The sequence below is a fragment of the Marmota monax genome, unplaced genomic scaffold (assembly GCF_021218885.2).
Source record: "Marmota monax isolate L192 unplaced genomic scaffold, Marmota_monax_Labrador192_F-V1.1 WCK01_AAM20220418_F8-fsc00129, whole genome shotgun sequence".
Taxonomy (NCBI): Eukaryota; Metazoa; Chordata; class Mammalia; order Rodentia; family Sciuridae; genus Marmota; species Marmota monax.
This window is the reverse complement of record NW_026693811.1, coordinates 421351-439753: the sequence shown is the minus strand read 5'-3', so window position 1 is coordinate 439753 and position 18403 is coordinate 421351. Positions and strand designations below refer to the sequence as shown.

Sequence of the window (18403 nt, the reverse complement as noted above, 5' to 3'; positions counted from 1 at the left end):
ACCACACAACATAAGCAAGCAGAGTGACCTTTCTTATCATTTAGCCCAGGCTTGTATTTATTTTTCCAAGTGCTTTGTTTTATCGATGAAGAAACAGAGACCCTGGGAGGCGGACTTGCCCAGGGGTCACTCAGCTAATTACAGCAGGGCCATAATCCAAATCTGCAGAGGCCCAACAAGGGTTTGCCTTCCTCTGCTCAACTGACTGGCTGGCTGGCTGGCTGGCTGGCTGGCTGGACTCTCCTCTCAGATCAATAAAAGCTTCGGGCAAACACACAAACAAAACGGAGGGATACTAGGAAGATAATATCTTAGGGAGAATTTGGAAAAAGCCATAGTGGTTATTAGGGTTAAATCGCCTTACAAACAAGTCTACACACAAAGAGGGTGGCTCATAGCCTAATTCTGTTTTTTAAATGCTACTTAAATGGGTCCTAGTGAACAGACCTAGGTTTCAGTAAAAAGCCAACAATGAATCTGGAAGAGGGCATGTATGCTTCCATATAGGGCACCTGTGGCAAAACAAACTTCTCCTGCTTTAAACAAACATGCAAAATGTTGTAATATAAAAAAAAGACAGGAGAAATTAAACACATAATGCCTAATACACACAGACATTTTCTTTTTGTAATCAATCAAGCTTCAGGGTTTGTAATAAGCAAAGACTACAGGCTTAAAAAAAAAAAAAATACTGACAGCCATGCCATCAAGGCTTCTCCACAGCCCCTTGTACAACCTGTGGTGACTCTTCCAGAGGCCTGTATTTACCTGGATGTCTGACCAGCTAAGCCCCATCATGTCCATGAAGCTGCGTACCAATTTGCAGCAGATCTAACCTGTCACTCAGAACATCCATGCCACACAGCAAGGACAAGGTGACCCTGACTTTGGTGTCTCGTTCCAGACAACTTGCTTGCTGATTTGGAGCATGTCAACTGTTTTCAAGATAGTCGCATCTTCCACATCTGTGGTCTTGAGGTAAGTGAAAAAGGATATTAAATATCTGCTGATTTTTTTCTTCCAGTTCCTGCTTTCCTCCATAAATAGCAACTCTGGGGAAAGAGCTTGAATTGTATTCTAAAAGTGTTCAGTTACCTAGAGAAACTCACGGATTATACCTAGTGCAAAAGCAAGGACCCTAATACCACTACAACATGTACACATGCACTTACACAAACACACACATGGGAAAGGAAAAAATAAGACTTCCCAGAAAGTTCAGTTCTGAAATTAGCAAAGATCCACATGGAGCTATTCAAAGTCATTTGGAAGTCCCAATACTCCTGGTCTAGCATCCATAACTGGAACCTGATATTTATGAAAAGATCTAAAGATTGTGCCCATCTGAAAGGGAATGGTTAGAAAGAGCAGCTGTAAGAAAACGCTAGAGAGGCCAACACTGTATATTCCAAAGAAGACTGTCTAGCACACTTGACAGCATCTATGAACTTATGAACATACACCCCACAGAGTTCTGGAAATGGATGTAGTGCACTATCAGAGCCAGATACTCTTAAACATTGGTGTGACACAACTACTTCCCCTTGTTCTGACTCTGTAATTTGGTTCCTTTCTTAAGCTGCCAACAGTGGGGAGAGAGTGTACTGGTCCAGTCACTACAACTGTGTGACCTGTGCTAAGATTCAGGGCATAAATTAATAAACCGGTACTCTGGCTTTAAACAAAAGCTTTCGTGAGCTTTGTCAAAGGGAGTCACTTTGCCAACTCCCATCCATTTAAGACATTCAGAATACTGAGTTTATGACCCCAGTTAGGAGACCAAAAATAAGACAAAGGTAAATTCTTCAGTGGCAATGCCACCATGAAGCAGACCTGTGATGGCAGCCAGCAAGGGCTCCCTAAATACACCCTCTGCTTTCTCTCACACTTCCCTTCAAGCAGTAACTTCAACTACTGTCACTTTTCCCCTGAAAAGGTCAACGCTGTCCTGTCATGAACAAGAACAAAAACAAGAATGATGTAAACCAGCCTTCCAGACACAGTAATTCAGACCCAGCTGATTAGAGCCCCACACATCGAACAGAAACTGCCAGAAGCTATCAAGTTGCTACTGGAGAACCACGCAGATGATGAGAAAGAACTCAGGACAGTACTGAGGAAGGTACTTAGGCCTGTTTGTTTAGATTCTTCCTGGCCTCTTAGTACAGGGCAGGACTCCTTGGAATGAAGGTCTTATGACCTACTTTCAGGCAAGAAAGTAAAAACCTCCTTTATGACAATGCTCAGGGGAAAGGGCAGGAGGAGTCAGGGAGATCTTCTTGCTTCTTCAGCTCTCAACTGGTAAAGGGCTGTATTTTTAGGCTATCAAGTTATGAGTTCCAATAAGAAGAAAGGTCAACCTCTAGGTTATTGCAACTGAAATAAACTAGAAGAAAATTTCCTATGAAGTTCATTTAAAAGAAAATAAAAGACAGGTATGATGGCACTTGCCTATACTCCCAGAGAGTGAAGCAGGAGGGCCGCAAGCTATAGGCCAGCCTCAGCAATTTAAAGAGACCTTGTATCAAAATAAAATAAAAAGGGATGAAGAGGTATCTCAGTGGTAAGCTCCTCTGGGTTCAATCCCCAGTACCACTGGTGGGTGAGGGGGTTTTAATATGACATTACCCCTGGAAGGCTAATGACTTGAAGTCAACTAAATGCCCTTATTTTCTATTATCACTCCCTATCTATGTTTCCCAGATGCCACAGACTCTTCCTCTTAAAACCTCCAAAAGTTAAATAGACCATTAAAAGCTTACTTTCACTTCTGATATTTCTCCTTTAGCATATCAAGTTTTGGGGAAAAGGTACCATATCTCTGTCATGTGTCAGAATCCTGCACAGCATATTACATTAGCATCTAAATTGTAACTAAAATCACCCCAGGTAAAAATGACAAGATAATTTCAAAACACAACACAATCTACCTAAGTTTACCATCATAATGGCAAATATCATAGCTTGTCTGAAATCACAGAAGAGCACTAGCATTAAGATTCTCCTTTTTGTGAGTGCCATACTGCCACTGCCTATCTACAATTTCAAGTGCAAGCTCAGAGCTGAGGACACTGACTATGTTTATTCTTTAATACATACAAACAGAAGCCATAACACAGGCTTTGCACATACTCTGTTCTTAATATTGTTGACAGATTTAACCAGGCTGCGATGAACACAGATGAGAGATTTCCTCCTGAATCAAGCAGTCAACCAATATTTACAACACTTTATAATGGACAGAGAGCATTCCTATATATTCTCATTCACCAGGAATGCAAGTAAACTCAGTTAAATCCAAAGTGACATCAGGGAATCAAATATGAGGGAAGATAAATGCTGCATTTCATAATATCCTTTCCTAACCACACCTAAAATAACTTTTAAAAAATCAAACCAGTTATCCCAAATACCTAATAACTCTTATACTTTTTAAGAACCATCTCCCATCAAACCATTCATTGGCCTTAGATCAAAATCCTGAAGATGCTTTTATGTAACTAAATAAAGCCATAGTAGTAATATTTATAAGTGAAACCCTGAAAATTATGTTGCATAAAAGTATTAAGAACTATTTTTTACATCCTTAATGTTAATCGTTCATAAGGTTTCTTTAAACCTAGTTAATTCAATTTATCTAGTTGTAAGCATGTCTTCTACAGGACTGCCTTTAGAACTTTGTATTAGCAATATCCATTGTTTACCAAAAGAAAGGAAATGGGTGGTGGCAGTAGGTCTGTAGCAGCCTACAAGATAAATAATACAGAATAGAGCAAATAAGAGAAAACAAAGCCAAATACAGAACACAAAAGGGGGCGAGGGGACACCCCAACTGTTGGCTGAAGTTTATGGGAAACCTTGCAGTTACAGAAGGGCCCTGAAAGTAAGTGCCACTTCTCCAACACTGAAAGATCCCAGGAGGTTGGGGGAGCTACCCATGGATGAATGCTTGAAATTCTAGAATCCCTCTCACATTTCTGCCCCCTGTGGTAGAAAAAAAATCTAGGAATCAACAGACCTGGTCCCTCAGCAATGCAACTGGGAAAGGTAAGGGAACTTCTCCAGGATGCAGAGGCTTCGTCCAGAAAGGAGTTAAAACATCCAGAAAAACAATTACAACAAGGAAAGAACTGGCTTTCAGGTTTTCTTATCTTGCATAGCCGGGAAGGAGGGTACCAGCAAATTGTAATTTACTCTCTACTAACACAAAAGCCCAATCATTCAGTCTTTATTCAAACCCATTCTATAAACTGAAGCTCCAATTCTACTGTTTCTTTCGGTATTGTTAGATTTATCTTGGGCAAAAAGACCTCAGATTTAAGTCATTAAAAATGAAGGCACATTTACATTCATAAATAATGTGAATTTTAAAGCAAAGTTTTAGGCATGAAATTCAAACTCAAAATTAGGTGGAAACTGTTATGATAAAATCACTTTTGACCTGTGATTAAAATATTCTGTAGTAAGATATATGTAAGTTGTTTCAGACAGAGTTTTTTTTTTAAACAAATACCTCTGACTCTTTAAAGTCATCATTTAAAGTTGCTAGAATATTACTACACAACTTTGTTGAAAGAAGTCCTCATTTTATAACTATCTTAAAGAAATTTCATTTTTAGAGGAAAATAAACCTACTTTCTTCTGTATACAAAAGTCATTTTTTATATACTGTGGAGGGATTTATTCAGTTCAACTTTTAACCCTGCTTCCTCTGTAAAGCCTACCCAGGCTCCAGTGACTTAAAAGATGTATTTTCTCCAATTCTGTATCCCACCTCATACTGATATATGATTATCAATCAAAATTATGGTAGAAAAGGTTGAACTCTACAAATCCCCCATAGCACCAGCAATGTACCTTATATGCAATAAGTATCTTTAAATAAACGTAACGAGTTTACTGTGGAAAGGAAATCAAAATCAATGGCAAGAGATTTTGATTAACAATTTAGGAATTCTTGCTGAGAGCAGTGGTGCATGCTTATAATCCCAGCAACTCCGGAGGCTGAGGCAGGAGGATTGCAAGTTCAAGGTTAGCTTCAGAAACTTAGTGAGACCCTGTGTCCAGACAAAAAAATAAAAAGACCTGGGGGTGTAGCTCAGTTGTAAAGCACCCCTAAGTTCAATCCCCACTACCCCCCCACACCAAAAAAAATTAGAATTCTTTTGATACCATGAACTAATTTGCAATTTTATGGTCAAAATTATCTAGTTTATACATTAAGAACAGGACATTTACAGAACAGCATCTGTTCTGTGAGGACATCTGAAGCACTGGCTACAGGAAGGTTTTATTTTGGTATTTCAAATATGTACCCAGAAGGGATGGGGCAATGACAGAAAAGCCAAAATCTAAAATCAGTACTTTCCCTCTCAAACCAGGATGGGCTCAGACAAGGAAGTAACAAAGGGCAGCATTTCTGGCAATAATCGCTGTGCCTCTGAGGACAGTGGCTGTTGTGGTGAGCTCCTGCTCACCATAGGCTCTTGAATTCCCTCTCACATATGCTCCCACCCAAGTCTTACCTTCCTTCCCTAACAGGAGACAAAATACCTGCAAAATTATCACTATTGTGACCACTCAGGTATCACTTCTATTAGAAAAAGCAAAGAATTTCACAAGCCACCTCGACACTCACCTTGCTGTCTTCTAGAAGCCTTCTACCATTTTACCTGCTTATCACCTGCTCCCCACAGCTGGGAGCCTCTGGAAGCCTCAGGACTTTCCCCATCCCAACCCCCACAGTATGTTTTCTCACTTTAACATCAAGAATGGTTGTAGAGGGCTGGGGCTGTAGCTCAGTGGCAGAGCACTCGCCTAGCACTTGCTTAGCACATAAACAAAACAAATGTATGCTGTCCATCTACAACTACAAAAATAAAAACAATTAGAAAAAAAAGGAATGGCTATGGAGGAACATAATTTTAATCGATCTATAATTCTCAAAAGGAATGGTTGTGCCTCAAAACACTGTTATTCTTCAATGAATTAAAGTAAGTTCAACATCCTCAGTTAAAATGCAAAGCCCTGAGCAACGGAGAAGCTTGCCCAGGCTCTCTGGGGCTAATAAGAGACAAAAATGGTAACAATCTGATTTTCTAATTGAGGAATGAGCACTGAGCTAGTGTTGGGGCTCAGAAAACAATGCCCTAGCTTTGGCCTGCCAAGTACTTTGAACTGAAGGAGAATGATAGGCTTCAGATGCAAAGTCTCTCTGACCTTCTGACCTTTCTCCTGTTTCGCTTTCTTCCCCAAGGGAAACCAGAATTCCTCCTTTCCTAGGTGAGTCATAGAAACTGAAAACCATTTCCCCTAAAGAAAGCCATAAAACCTAGAAATTTTCCCTTAATGTTTCCCTGCCACCCCCTTTACTGAGGGGGGCAGTACTGGGACTTGAACCCACAGGCACTCAACCACTGAGCTACATTCCCAGTCCTTTTGAGACAGGGTCTCACTAAATTGCTGAGGCTGGCCTCAAACTTGCAATCCTCCTGCCTCAGACTCAAATTGCTGGGATTACAGACCAGTTGCTGGAATTATTACGCCAGTTCCTTCCCCTGCCTCTCCATGGAGGAGTTATTCATAGGGAAATTCTCAGACCCACTTTGTCTGATACACAAGGCTTTCATACCAGGAGAGTCCTGCCCCACACCAGGAATAAAAAAAAAAAAAAAAGCTACAGAAGCAGTACAAGAAGAATCTGAACAGACAGGACTTGCTGGGTGCCCCCCTTAGTCTATTACCATCATACCCTTTTGTTCACTCAGTTCTGCTGCGGTACTTTCTTCAAACCGAAGCATAAAAGTGGACAGTTATCCCCGGGTCTTTGGGTCCTCATTTCTGAAGGCCCTGTTTCACATAAAAGTTGGATTCATATTGTTGAGCTCGTCTCTTGTTAACCTGTCATTTGTTATAGGACTCTCGGCTGTGACTCTATGACAGCTAAGAAAAGGTATCATACCATTCTCATCCTTGCACCAGCAATGGCAGTGTTTTCATTCTACACATGTCCCCAAAGTATCTACTCTGCCAAGCAACAAGGGACAAAGTCAAGATAGAGGAGGAAGACAACAATGTCTGCAAACATGGGCAGGAAGCTAAGAAAGTTCATGTTTCCATCTCCTCAGTGAAGAAATAAAATAAGGAAAGAAGTGAAGGTTCAAAATAGCCCTGTAGAAAAGGAGAGGAAGGCAAGTGCAAGACCAAAGGACAGCTGAAGAGCTCGGATGGGCCAGGCCAAGACCAGGGTACAGACCAAACGATGCAACTGCGGAGCCTCCTCTGATGCTTGGCTCCAAGAAAGAACCACCCAGAGGATGAGAGGACTCAGTGATGATCAGAACGTCTGCAGCACAGAAGTGCTCAGAGTGCTGTGCCACGGAAACAAGATGGACAGGAAGAGAGTGACACCCTGGAAGAACAGCCAGAGAGAAAAGCAAGGGTATCTCTAAGAGATCAAAGAACAAACACTGTTGGAGCAAATAAACCAGGAAGCTGGAGAGTCTGGTTCTTTTAAATGAATCTTAAATTTTGGATTGTGGGACCACTTCAAAGGATGGTAAAGCTCACAGAACTGAGGAGGATGAGCAGGGACTTGAACCCAGATCTGACTTAAAAGTTGAGGTACTGAGCGGCTGCCTCCAAAATCCTTGATGAACTCAGGGGAGAGAAGACAGGAAGTATCCATGAAAACACAGTGTACAAGCCACAAAAATGGCTTTGTACCGGAGTGACAATATAGAAGTCACACATCCAGCCAACGAGGGCTCAGAAACTACCACCAACACGGGGTCCCAGAGGCCATGAGGACAAAAACTCAAGAACACACTGGGGTTTGAATATGGACCACAGTCTTGAACACAGTCTCATTCTCACTCACACATAACGTGGGCCACAGTACACCTCCCTGAAGATCCAGATTCCAAGCCTTGTTACAGCCCTGAGTTCTGTAATTACCACACTGTGAGAATGGCATTTTCTCTGTCCCTTCTCTTTCCTGTTACACTTCCTACTTGTATCATACAACAGGGCTACAAACTCCGACTTGAACTGACCACCTTCTTGATGTATGGAAATCAACTCCCTGAACAAGAGACAATCCACACACAGTGATTTGGGGCAAGCTATATCACCTTTCAAAGGCTCACCTGATGGGACTGCCGCTCCCTTTCCTGCTGGACTGGGTAACCTCAGGTCTCTTCCACCAACATGTGCTATCACTTTAAGTGCGAGACTTTATTTCTCATGAACAAGACCAATTAAGTCACAGTAGCTGATAAACCATCGCCAAAGTAAAAGGAACCCCTCAGAGAAGGCTGTGGTCTGAATGATAAGCTTTCAGTATGAAAAGAGAAGAGAACTTGAAGACATTTTTCAAAAGTGCTAAAAGGCACTCAATCAATCAGTGCCAGCCAAATGAACTCTGGTTTTATAAATCTAAAGGAATTAAATTTTTAAAATTGCACTGCATCTGGCCTCAAAGTGAAAATGGTCAGACAACTTCAAAGATGCCCCATGAAAGGCAGCTATTCATTACAGAAAAATCTCTTGCTTATGTAGCTGACAGATGAATCTTTCACTTAATGCCCCCGAATAAAAGACATCAAAATCCCCTCCTCCTCTTCTGTTGGTGAATTGTAATGCCTATGAACAAGGTTATAATCTCTCCAAGACCTAATTTCATTAGGATGGGAGTTCCTAATACCCATGTGGTTTTTTTAACCTCCTCCAGATGATTTTAATGTGCATCCAGCAACCCTTACCACACTTGCCAGGTTCTGTGCTGAGTACTTAGCACCTAAGTAGTTATTTAATCCTCACAACCACTTTGCAGAGGCACAGACAGGCTAGTGACTTGCCCAATGTCACACAGCCTGTATATGGTCATCAAGGCAATCTGGCTCTAGAGTCTGAACATTCAGTCTCTATGCTATGCCTCCTTTTTTGGATAAAAACCAGAAAGACTAGTTCTCAGGGACTTTGTGAGGAAGTATAAAACATTAGCGCATGGGGGAAATTGCCCAAAATGCCCCCCCCCCAAATTTAACTTTTGACCACATACCCAGAGCAGAACCCCATGCCTCAAATCTGTCCCTCAAGTTCTGCTAGGGGTCCAACTAATCTGAATTCTTTCAAACTACAGTGTTATGACCTGGAGGCACCATGCAACAGAATACATGCTAAAGGAGCGAGCTCTTGAGTTCATTGGCCCACAGGGGAAGAACACTGGGAGCTGGGCCAGAACGCCAAGGGGAAGAATTATCTGCAGCAGAGAACTTTGTGTCACATGCGCAATGCTTCTCCCATTCTGAACACTTGGCCACTTATCCTCTTATGTTAAAGAGGAACTCAAAAAGCCACTCCATTTCTCAGTGACTGAATTGTATGACAGTTTAGACGTGACAGAATGTGCCAAAAAAATAGTCTGATGCCCTCTATTTCTTTCTCTAGGCAGTTTTACATAGTCTAACAAACTTAGTAGGTTTTTAACCTTGTACACCAAGTTCTAAATTTAATTAGGGTATGCCTGCAGTGATAATACAACGGAGAACTGAATCAAATTCATGCAAGCCACACAAGCATCCCCTCTCCCCAGAGCTAAAGCAAATATAAGCATATGCATTGCTGTCCTCATCTGAGATTTATAAGGGAAACCATTTTTAGCCATAAACATTTGGTTGCAGGAAGCAATCTTATAGGGAACTGCCACCAGGGCCTCTGAGACAGATCACAAGGGTATGCATGATGGCTTTATTTTTAATTGACTCCAACAGCCCAGACGGGGAATACCAGAACTCCAGATGACAAAACTCAGATGTGTCATGCTAGAAAACAAAAGCCAAAAGTGATAAGGAGATTTTTTTAACGTTAACAAACCCAGGTTTCAGGTTAAATATTAACAAATCCCGTCTTAAAACAAGGCAAGAAAGATAAAAGGGTGCCATCCTTTTTTATAAATTTGTAACTTGGGTGCTTCAGTAATCTGGAACCTCTAACCAGAATAATGCTTTTGAAGAGCTGGGGGTTACCTCAGTGGTAGTGCACTTGCCCAGCATGTGGAAAGCCTGGGTTTAATCCCCAGCTCTGCAAACATAAATAAATATGACAAAATTGCAGAATCATGTTTTTTAATGTCTTTTGAGTAGAATATAACAAAGAAAATGAATCATATTGAAACACCAACATCAAAATACTTGAAAAGCAATGTTGGGATGGTAATGGATGCTTCTCAACACAAATAAGAGAGCAGCAGGCCTAATAATTACAACTGCTTTTAAAGCAACAAATGGGTATGGCTGTTCAAACTCTCTCCAACAATGTGATACAAAAGTCTGTAACTTCTACATGTCAAAGTGACAGGTGCCGATGTTATGCGTTATGTGTTTTTATTGACCACATTTTGGCTAGAGGTTAGTGGAAATAAAGTTGTGATTTCTTCTGTTGTTATTCCATCCACCCAAGAGCACAGAATACCTCCCACCCAGTCTAATCAATAACCTCAAAGGTTAAGGACTCTATCCCAGAGCATCAGGCTTAAGACTTAGGTACCAAAAGCTCGGGTGCTTCTCCAGTAATGGTAGCTCTCCCATTTTTGGAGCCCCTGAAATCCAGAAAACAAAACAGTCATTTATAGATTGGCACACTTCAACAGGATCAGGTATTCCTCATATGCAACATGGCTAACAATTAAATTTCAATTCCCATGATTAGTTTTCAAAGTAGTCTGTAAAAGGTCTATCTAACAAGAACGTCCATCACCACCAAGATACTAACTCATCTGCGATAATCAGGCCTGGCACTGCAGGAGAAAGGCTCCTGGAAACTTACATTGTAAGACAACATACAAAAACGAGAAAGCCACATCTCATATTTGGGACAAGAGTATTTTAAACACACCATTGGTTTTAATGCTTTCTTGGTGCACTCCCCTTTTCAAAAATATTTATGGCCTGGCAACTACAGTCTCAGTAAAATGAGTCAAGCTTCCTTCACAGTGAGGTTGGTACCTGAGGCACCACCTCTCCAGCCCGCTGCCTCATACAACAGGCCATTCCCCAGCTGTACACCTCAATCAGGGGATTCCCACAGGAAGATAAATATAATTTAGTCTAAAATACATGGACTTACATTGGGCCAGCGCCAATTTCTCATGGATCTCGGGTAACTGAGATGGTTTTTGTTCGCATGGTTAGAAACTACAACAGCAGCTGCAGGAGCACAATTCTTTTTCTAGACTAATAAAATTACCTAAGTCTGGCTCATGATTTCAGCTGTGGCAGCAGCCCAACTTCCCAGAAAGATGCAAGCCTTGTGCCACTCTAAAAGACCTGAGATGTTAGCTCTCAAAAAACCTGGAGACATCAAACCCAACCCAACAGGGGGGAAAAATCCCTCCAGCTGAATTATGAATTATAGAGTAACTCCTTTGTTTGGAAATGGCAGATATTATTTTTAGGACTCCCATAAAACCTTAACCAAACCTATGAAGTTCAATCTTTACATTCAAAGGAAGGTCACATGCCATGTATGGACATCAGGTTTTTTTTTTTTTTTTCTCTAAAACCCAGTAAAAGGTTCAACTAAAGTCCTCAGTGAGTTTGCAGCAAAACCTTTGTTCACAGACTGTTCACATATACAGACAGTATGATAGGTATCTCAGACATAAAGAACAAAATTGGTACTGCAAAGTAGCGTGGAAACCACACATGCTGCACATACACACACAGATTGCTTTTCTTAGGGCAGGGCCTTGGGGGGTGTTCAGAAGCTTGTTTGCAAAATGAAAATGTTCCTTAAACATTTCTTGTATATGTAGCACAGCAGTATTTCCCAACATAAGTGTGTGGTCCAAAAGCCGTGTTTAAGGAAAAACAGCCCAATTAGAACCCAGTGGAAAACAGAACATATGTTTCTCAAATGACTTTGAATTGGACTGTCCATGTGAACTTGTTCTACAAATAATGAAGATGTCGTACAGATGCACCAAGTCTTCATGGTCTCAATGAACTATCTTTCTGTTACAGAAAAATATGCAAGTCTGCAACAAAGCTAAATATATAGAATAATTTTTTAAAAAAATATCAATCTTGTTTTTAGGCAGTAAAACTTCCCAAGTTCTTTCTGCCTTTTCTCAAACCTAATGAAGCCCATATTTCCCAGTGCTGATAATGCCTTGCAAACAATAAACCACGTCTCCAATTTAGACTTCTACCATGCCTTCTTAAAATTATCTCCTGGTAAGTCTATTACAAATATAAGACCTTTATTCTACAAAACAACTGGCCACAGAAGCAGGAGGAGGGGAAGATATCTCACAGATATCTTGCTTAGTCTTCACAGCAGCATCAAGGTAGGAACTATAATTATCTTCTTTCAACAGAGAAGGAAATTGAGACTTAGAATCTCAGCAGCCTGCTCCGGGTCAGACCTTAGCAGGCAACATCTCACTTTCTTTCCTCCTCTGGGGGAAAACACATACTAGAACCTTGCCTTGCACCCTACTCCTTGGATCCCAAGATAAAATGGCAGACAACAGGTCCCCAGTACATAGCATGGAGCCTAGAGATAGCACTGTGGCAAAAGTGCAATGCTGCTCCGAAAATCTGGTCTTATTTTAAATGACATAATTGGGTATTCCTAAACATATTCATTCATCATTCTGACAGAAAAGCTGGATGCCATAATATCAAACACTCAATCCCACATAATCGCTATCCCTGGTTCATTTTTCTCTGTACCACTTTCCTTGGGAAAAGGATCAAAAAGCCCTCTGCAACTGCTGCCTCCATGCTAATGACTATCTTTTCCATAGTTCTGCCTGTGTTACTACTGTACTTCATTTCCAGCTTGCTGACATCAACCCTGGCAGCACAAACTCAATGTGTCCAAAACTAAACTTGCTAACTCTTCCTCTTTCCCCACCTCCAAAATGCACTCACCACCTATGTTCCAAGTTCCTGCTCAAAAGTCTACATCCTATGGCCTCCTTGCTTATGTCATAAGCAAAGGACTACGGTCCCACTGTTCCTCCATTGGTCTCCTCTAGAAGTGTCCAGGCTGACTTCTGTAACATTAGCTATGCCCTTGATGTGTACCCGAGGGCTTGTTAAGCCACAGACTGCTGGGCCCCAGCCCAGTTTCTGATTCCTGTCTCTCAGGATCCCCGCTTGTTCCTGCCGCAGCTCCTCAGGATCCATGCTTCCCAGACCACTGGTCTCCTTCCTTCCAAGTCACACAAATTCTTCCTGAATCTTTTCATCATGGAGCAGCATAATCCTCACTAAATCTGACATTTTAGGTCTCTGATAATCAAGTGTGGGCAGTACTGGCTGTGACCACTTAGGTATGTTCTCTGTCAGGGTCAACCAAAACAACCTGCAAAATATATTCTGTTTGGACCCAAAATTTATGCAATTTTGTAGGACACAGAAAGTTAATTTCCAAATTCTACAGTGACGACAAATTAGTTTTATATATTGGAAGGGACCTTCTCCTTAGGCTAAATTTGTTACCAAACTCTGATGGAAAGGGGGAATTACTAAGAGGGGAAAAAAAATAGCATGTCCTCCTAAGAATAGGGCAAAAGGACCCAAGAAGAAACAAAACAGTTCATTTTGGTACAACACAAGCAGGTTCAAAGCCATCCTCCCAAGAGCAGCTTAAGAGAATAAAGAAAACTTCAGCAGACTGTGCTTTAATGCACCTGTATACCTATGTGGCATCTGGTTTGTATAGATCATAACCTGTTCTGTTCTAAAAACAGTTTTACTAAGAACAAAAACTAGTTCTATGTGGACTATCTTTCATGAGGTCTTTCCTTGAAAGAGCCTTTTCTGTCTTTAATACTGCCTGCATGTGAATGATTTAATCAGCGTGAACTTAAGAAATCCGGAGAGTTTATATTTTCACACGCTGTCTTTTATAAACAAAGAGAGGCTCATCCGCACTAGCCAAACCATCAGCTCTCACATCTAAACAACTTTTCAAAAAAATGCCCCTGGATTTTAAGGCACTTTCCCTCATGCCACCTCCTTTGATTTTCATAAGAAGGTTTTGAGGGCAAGCAGCACGGCCCCACTGTCTCTGTCTCAGGTTATCTGGCTAACATACAGCTAACACTAGGGTTGGCCATAGACAGCCACCGATGAAACCATAGGCAACCTGGACCACAGTGTTCCTGGAGTCATGTCTTTAAGTGCTTGCCTTAATCTGTTTTCTGTAACAAAATATTGAGATCTAGTAATTTATAAAGGAGAGAAGTATGTTCAGCTTACAAGTCTGGAAGTTGAAGTCCAACGATAGGCAGCAACCATTTGAGGAGGGTCTCATGCTGAAACATGGAGAAAAAGTGGGAGAGGCCTCCAAATGTTCACTTTACAACAGTCCACTCTAAGGTAACTAATTCAACTCCCTTGAGATCTGCCTTAATCCCTTTTAGCAACCCAATCACTTGTTAAAGGTCCACCACCTCTCAACACTTAGACAAGGACTAAATTTCAACTTGAGTTTTGGAGGGGAAAAACCACATCCAAAGCACAGCCACACTGATAAGAAAAAAACAAAAACAAAAACAAAAAAAATAAATAAATAAATATATATATATATATATATATATATATATATATATATATATAATCTCCAAGCCGAGCACAATGACACACCTGTAATCCCAGCTATGTGGGAGAGGCTGAGGCAGGAGGATCAAAATTTGAAGCCAGCCTGGGCAACACTGAGACGCCGTTTCAAAATAAAGTAAAAAGGGCTGGGGTTGTAGCCAGTAGTAGAGTACTTGTATACCATATACCTGGTTCAATCTCCAGGACCCAGCCAAAAAAAAAAAAAAAAAAAAAAAAATTTTTTTTTTTTTAAGGTATTTTGATTGAGGGAAAAAATTGAATAAGACCCAATTCTTGCCCTCAGAGTCAACCTACTTGACAGAAGTCTAAAACAACATGTGGCAATATGCAAACAGAGCAAGACAGGGTGGCATGATGGCAAAGTCTTTGGAGTCAGGCTGACCAACCCACAGTTTAAATCCCAACTCCACTGCTCTTTACTTGCACTGTGATCCTGGGACTATACTTACTCTCTTTGAACCTAGATGGCAGACCTAAGGACAGTTGTGAAAATCAGAAATAATATTTGACAAATGCCTAGGGCTGTGTCTAGCATAAAATGTGTATAACAAATGGACTCAAGTGTCTCATATCTACGTATACAGGCCCAATTATAGGTCTTAAAACCCACAATTAAATGTCGGTGGAATGACTTAAATTTTCCACTTTTATTTAGGATATTAAAATGATAGAACTTAATTGCCAATTAAAATATGGGGCTGACAAAGAAAGAGAGAAACATGAGTCACAAATTTCTGGCTTTAGTGACAGGGTAGAAAGTAGAGCCAACAACCAAAATGGGAAAAGCTGAGGGAAACATGGGGGTGAGAGGTTTGGAGAGGGACAGGAAGCAGATGATAATTAAGGAGGAAATGAGTTCAGTTTCGATATCCTGCATTAAAAGTGCCTATGAGTCATCCAAGTAGAAATGTCCAAAAGATTGAGATGTGGTGAACTCAGAGATTTGGGGGTCATTAATGTGGGTAGTGACTGAAGCCTTGGAAGTACTGAGATTCCCAAAGGGGCTGAGCAGACTAAAAAGAAAGCCACCAAGGATGAACTTGGTCCAGAGAACCTGAACATATACGGGCAGACACAGCAGGACCCAGGTAGAAATGAAAGAAGGAAAAGCAAAACAGTCACTAATGTACAAAAAGGAACCCAGAGGGAAGGCTTCAAGGGAGGATGGGCAGTACTATCAAGTGCTACAGAAAAGTCATGTCCAGGGCTACAAAGTGACCACAGGGCTCAGTTATCAGAGGCCACCTGTGACCTCAACAGAAGCAATTTCTATTGTTGAGGCAAATGAAATCGGATGATAGGCCATCTGTGAGGTCCCTCCTAAACTCCAAAATTCTTTAACTTCAAAACTGAACCTCACCATTCTCCAAAACCAACCTCAAATAGCAATGAGTTGTGAGGTTTTCTTTCATAGAGAGGGAATTTGCAACACAGAGACATGTTTAAAAACCACAAAAATCATTCAACACGATCTTTGCCATTAAATTCCTATCTACTTCCTGATCCCAGGAAAGGAGAAAAATCAGCTAATTCTCTGGCACACAAAACCTGGAGAAGGAAAAGCTGATAACTTACCAAATAAATATCCTGTCCAATAAATCTCTAAGGAAAATATACTTCAATTGCTGTTTCAATGTTAACTTTGTGAAATTTGTTAGCACAGGTAGAAAGGCTTGGTTTCAATATGCAAATCTCCTGTAAAAGTCTATTTCAGCAGATTTCCACCTGGATTTCTAAATAAAAATAACTCTCCTAACTCTTGCTGAGTTTAGCAAATTGCTCTTCAATGTCATTTATCTCATTCTTTGTACAGTTATAATTGTAGAAAATGTTGTTCCCATGCAATTTTAAGTTATAAAATGGTTCTACCATACATATTATGGTGCGAGGAAATGTTTGGCTTGGCAGTATAAACTGGTGAAACTAGTTGGTGAAGTTAAAAAAAAAAAAAAATCCCCCAAACATCTGTTCAGACTAAGAAAGCATTTGTTTTCAAGTCAACTCCACATACAAATATTTTTCAAAAAGTTAAACATCTCAAATATTAATAGCTAGTACAGTCAGACACATATAGCAAAAGGCTCAGACATTTGAGAATTCTGAGATGTGTTCCCCTAAAAATACTACTTACTTTTTGTAGGCACCACTGAATCTAAGCTGGAGATTTAACTGGATCTTCTGGTAACTAATCTGACATGTGGCCCTCCATCTTACCTGAGGATACACACTATCTCCTCTTAAGCTTTATTTAAAAACATGCACGCACAAACCACATAGCAGGGACTCCACCCCAAATTCTCATTCAGCACACGTGGGGTGAATCCCAGAATTTAAATTTTTATAGCTTCACAGGAGATCCTAATATGCACTCCCCTGCCCCGCCCCTGTTGAGAAGCTTTGCCTTTCAGCAGGATCCCCCAGAGTTTTAAAGAGCAATATAGTCACTGTTCCTTATGGATAAGCAGGATATGGTAGGAGAGGTGAGTGCAGAGAATTAAATCCTGCTGGCAAGTCACACAGGACAGATAGCAAAGTACACAGGCACATCACATGGATGTTTCAAGAACTCACAGAGGGAGACTGGGGATGTAGCTCAGTGGTAGAGAGCTTCCTAGCATAGGCAAGACCCTGGGTGGATCTCTAGCACCACAAAAAGAGAAAGAAAGAAAACAACTAACCAACCTCACAGAGGTTTGGAAGCAGCTTTAACCTTGACCACCCCAGCCCTCCATGGAAGAGTATTTTCAACACCTACAGAAGGGCCTGGGTCAGCCTTCATGCCCGCAATCAATCATTCATGTCCTGGGAGTTTCCACCTGTTTCTCATGTGGGCAGCTGAGTGCAGCTGAATCAGTTCTCCAAGCTGTGCTCACTTCACATGGGATTAGAGAACCATTTCTCAGCTAATTCTCTCCTTGTAGGAAAGAAGGGAACACTTGAGTTGTCCTCCGTGCTAACCAATGGAGACAGGAAACACAAATAAAAAGGACTGGATGATGAAAGACCTCACCCACTAGGAGCCTCCAGCGTCCCTTTGTCCCCTTGAAGTGGGTACTTCTGTTTCACAACTTACACATAAGCCACAGCCCAGGCTTAGAAACCTTTCTCAAGTTTTTAAAGACACACAACTAGCAAATTCCTCCTTGAAATCCAGTGGGGTAGAGGGTTGGGGCGACATAACTCAGAATATTTTAACAGGAGTCTGTAGGACAGAATATTTTAACAGGAAGAGGACAGGAGCCACCAGCTTCAACTGATGCGACCTCAAAAAGCCAACTATTAGGAGCACCAGAGGTAAGGCAGGTTGTAAACACTCCCTTATTTGTCTCCTGGGAGCCAGAAGGAGGCTTGTAATTAAACCTGACAACATTTTTCATAGGAAACAAGGAGCAGGAGAATGACAGTGATAAAGAAGAGATAGTCAGTCTAACTTTATTAAAAATCTGAAGGCAGGCGCAGTGGCGCGTGCTTATAGTCCCAGCTACTTGGGAGGCTGAGATAGGATTATTTCTTGAGCCCAAGCATTCAAGGCCAACCTAGGCAGCATAGCAAGATCCTGTCTCAAAAAAAAACAACTTGAAAAAATTTTAGCAGTTGTATGACTATGCATATAAACTATAAAACAAGATAATTAAAGTTTTCAGTGGAAAAGTACTAGACACCATATAAAAGGCACCCCCCACCCAAATAAAACCCTCTGATATGGACACAATAAAATTAGAAAAGCTTTGAAAGGAGGTGGTAGAGCTTCCACATTATTAATAAGA

General features: G+C 41.0%; 1 protein-coding gene across 14 annotated transcripts in view; it reads right to left on the bottom strand.

Moving 5' to 3' along the window:
* Positions 1-18403, bottom strand: part of Tanc1 (tetratricopeptide repeat, ankyrin repeat and coiled-coil containing 1) — a 226806-nt gene that overhangs the window by 144904 nt on the left and 63499 nt on the right. Inside the window, exon 1 of one of the 14 annotated variants that reach the window (XM_058584933.1) lies at positions 17392-17993. The exons of the other annotated variants lie outside the window; for them this stretch is intronic. The gene's annotated coding sequence lies outside the window, so the exon portion shown is untranslated. Of the gene's footprint in view, positions 1-17391; positions 17994-18403 lie in introns of those variants that run through there. 14 annotated transcript variants of the gene reach the window in all.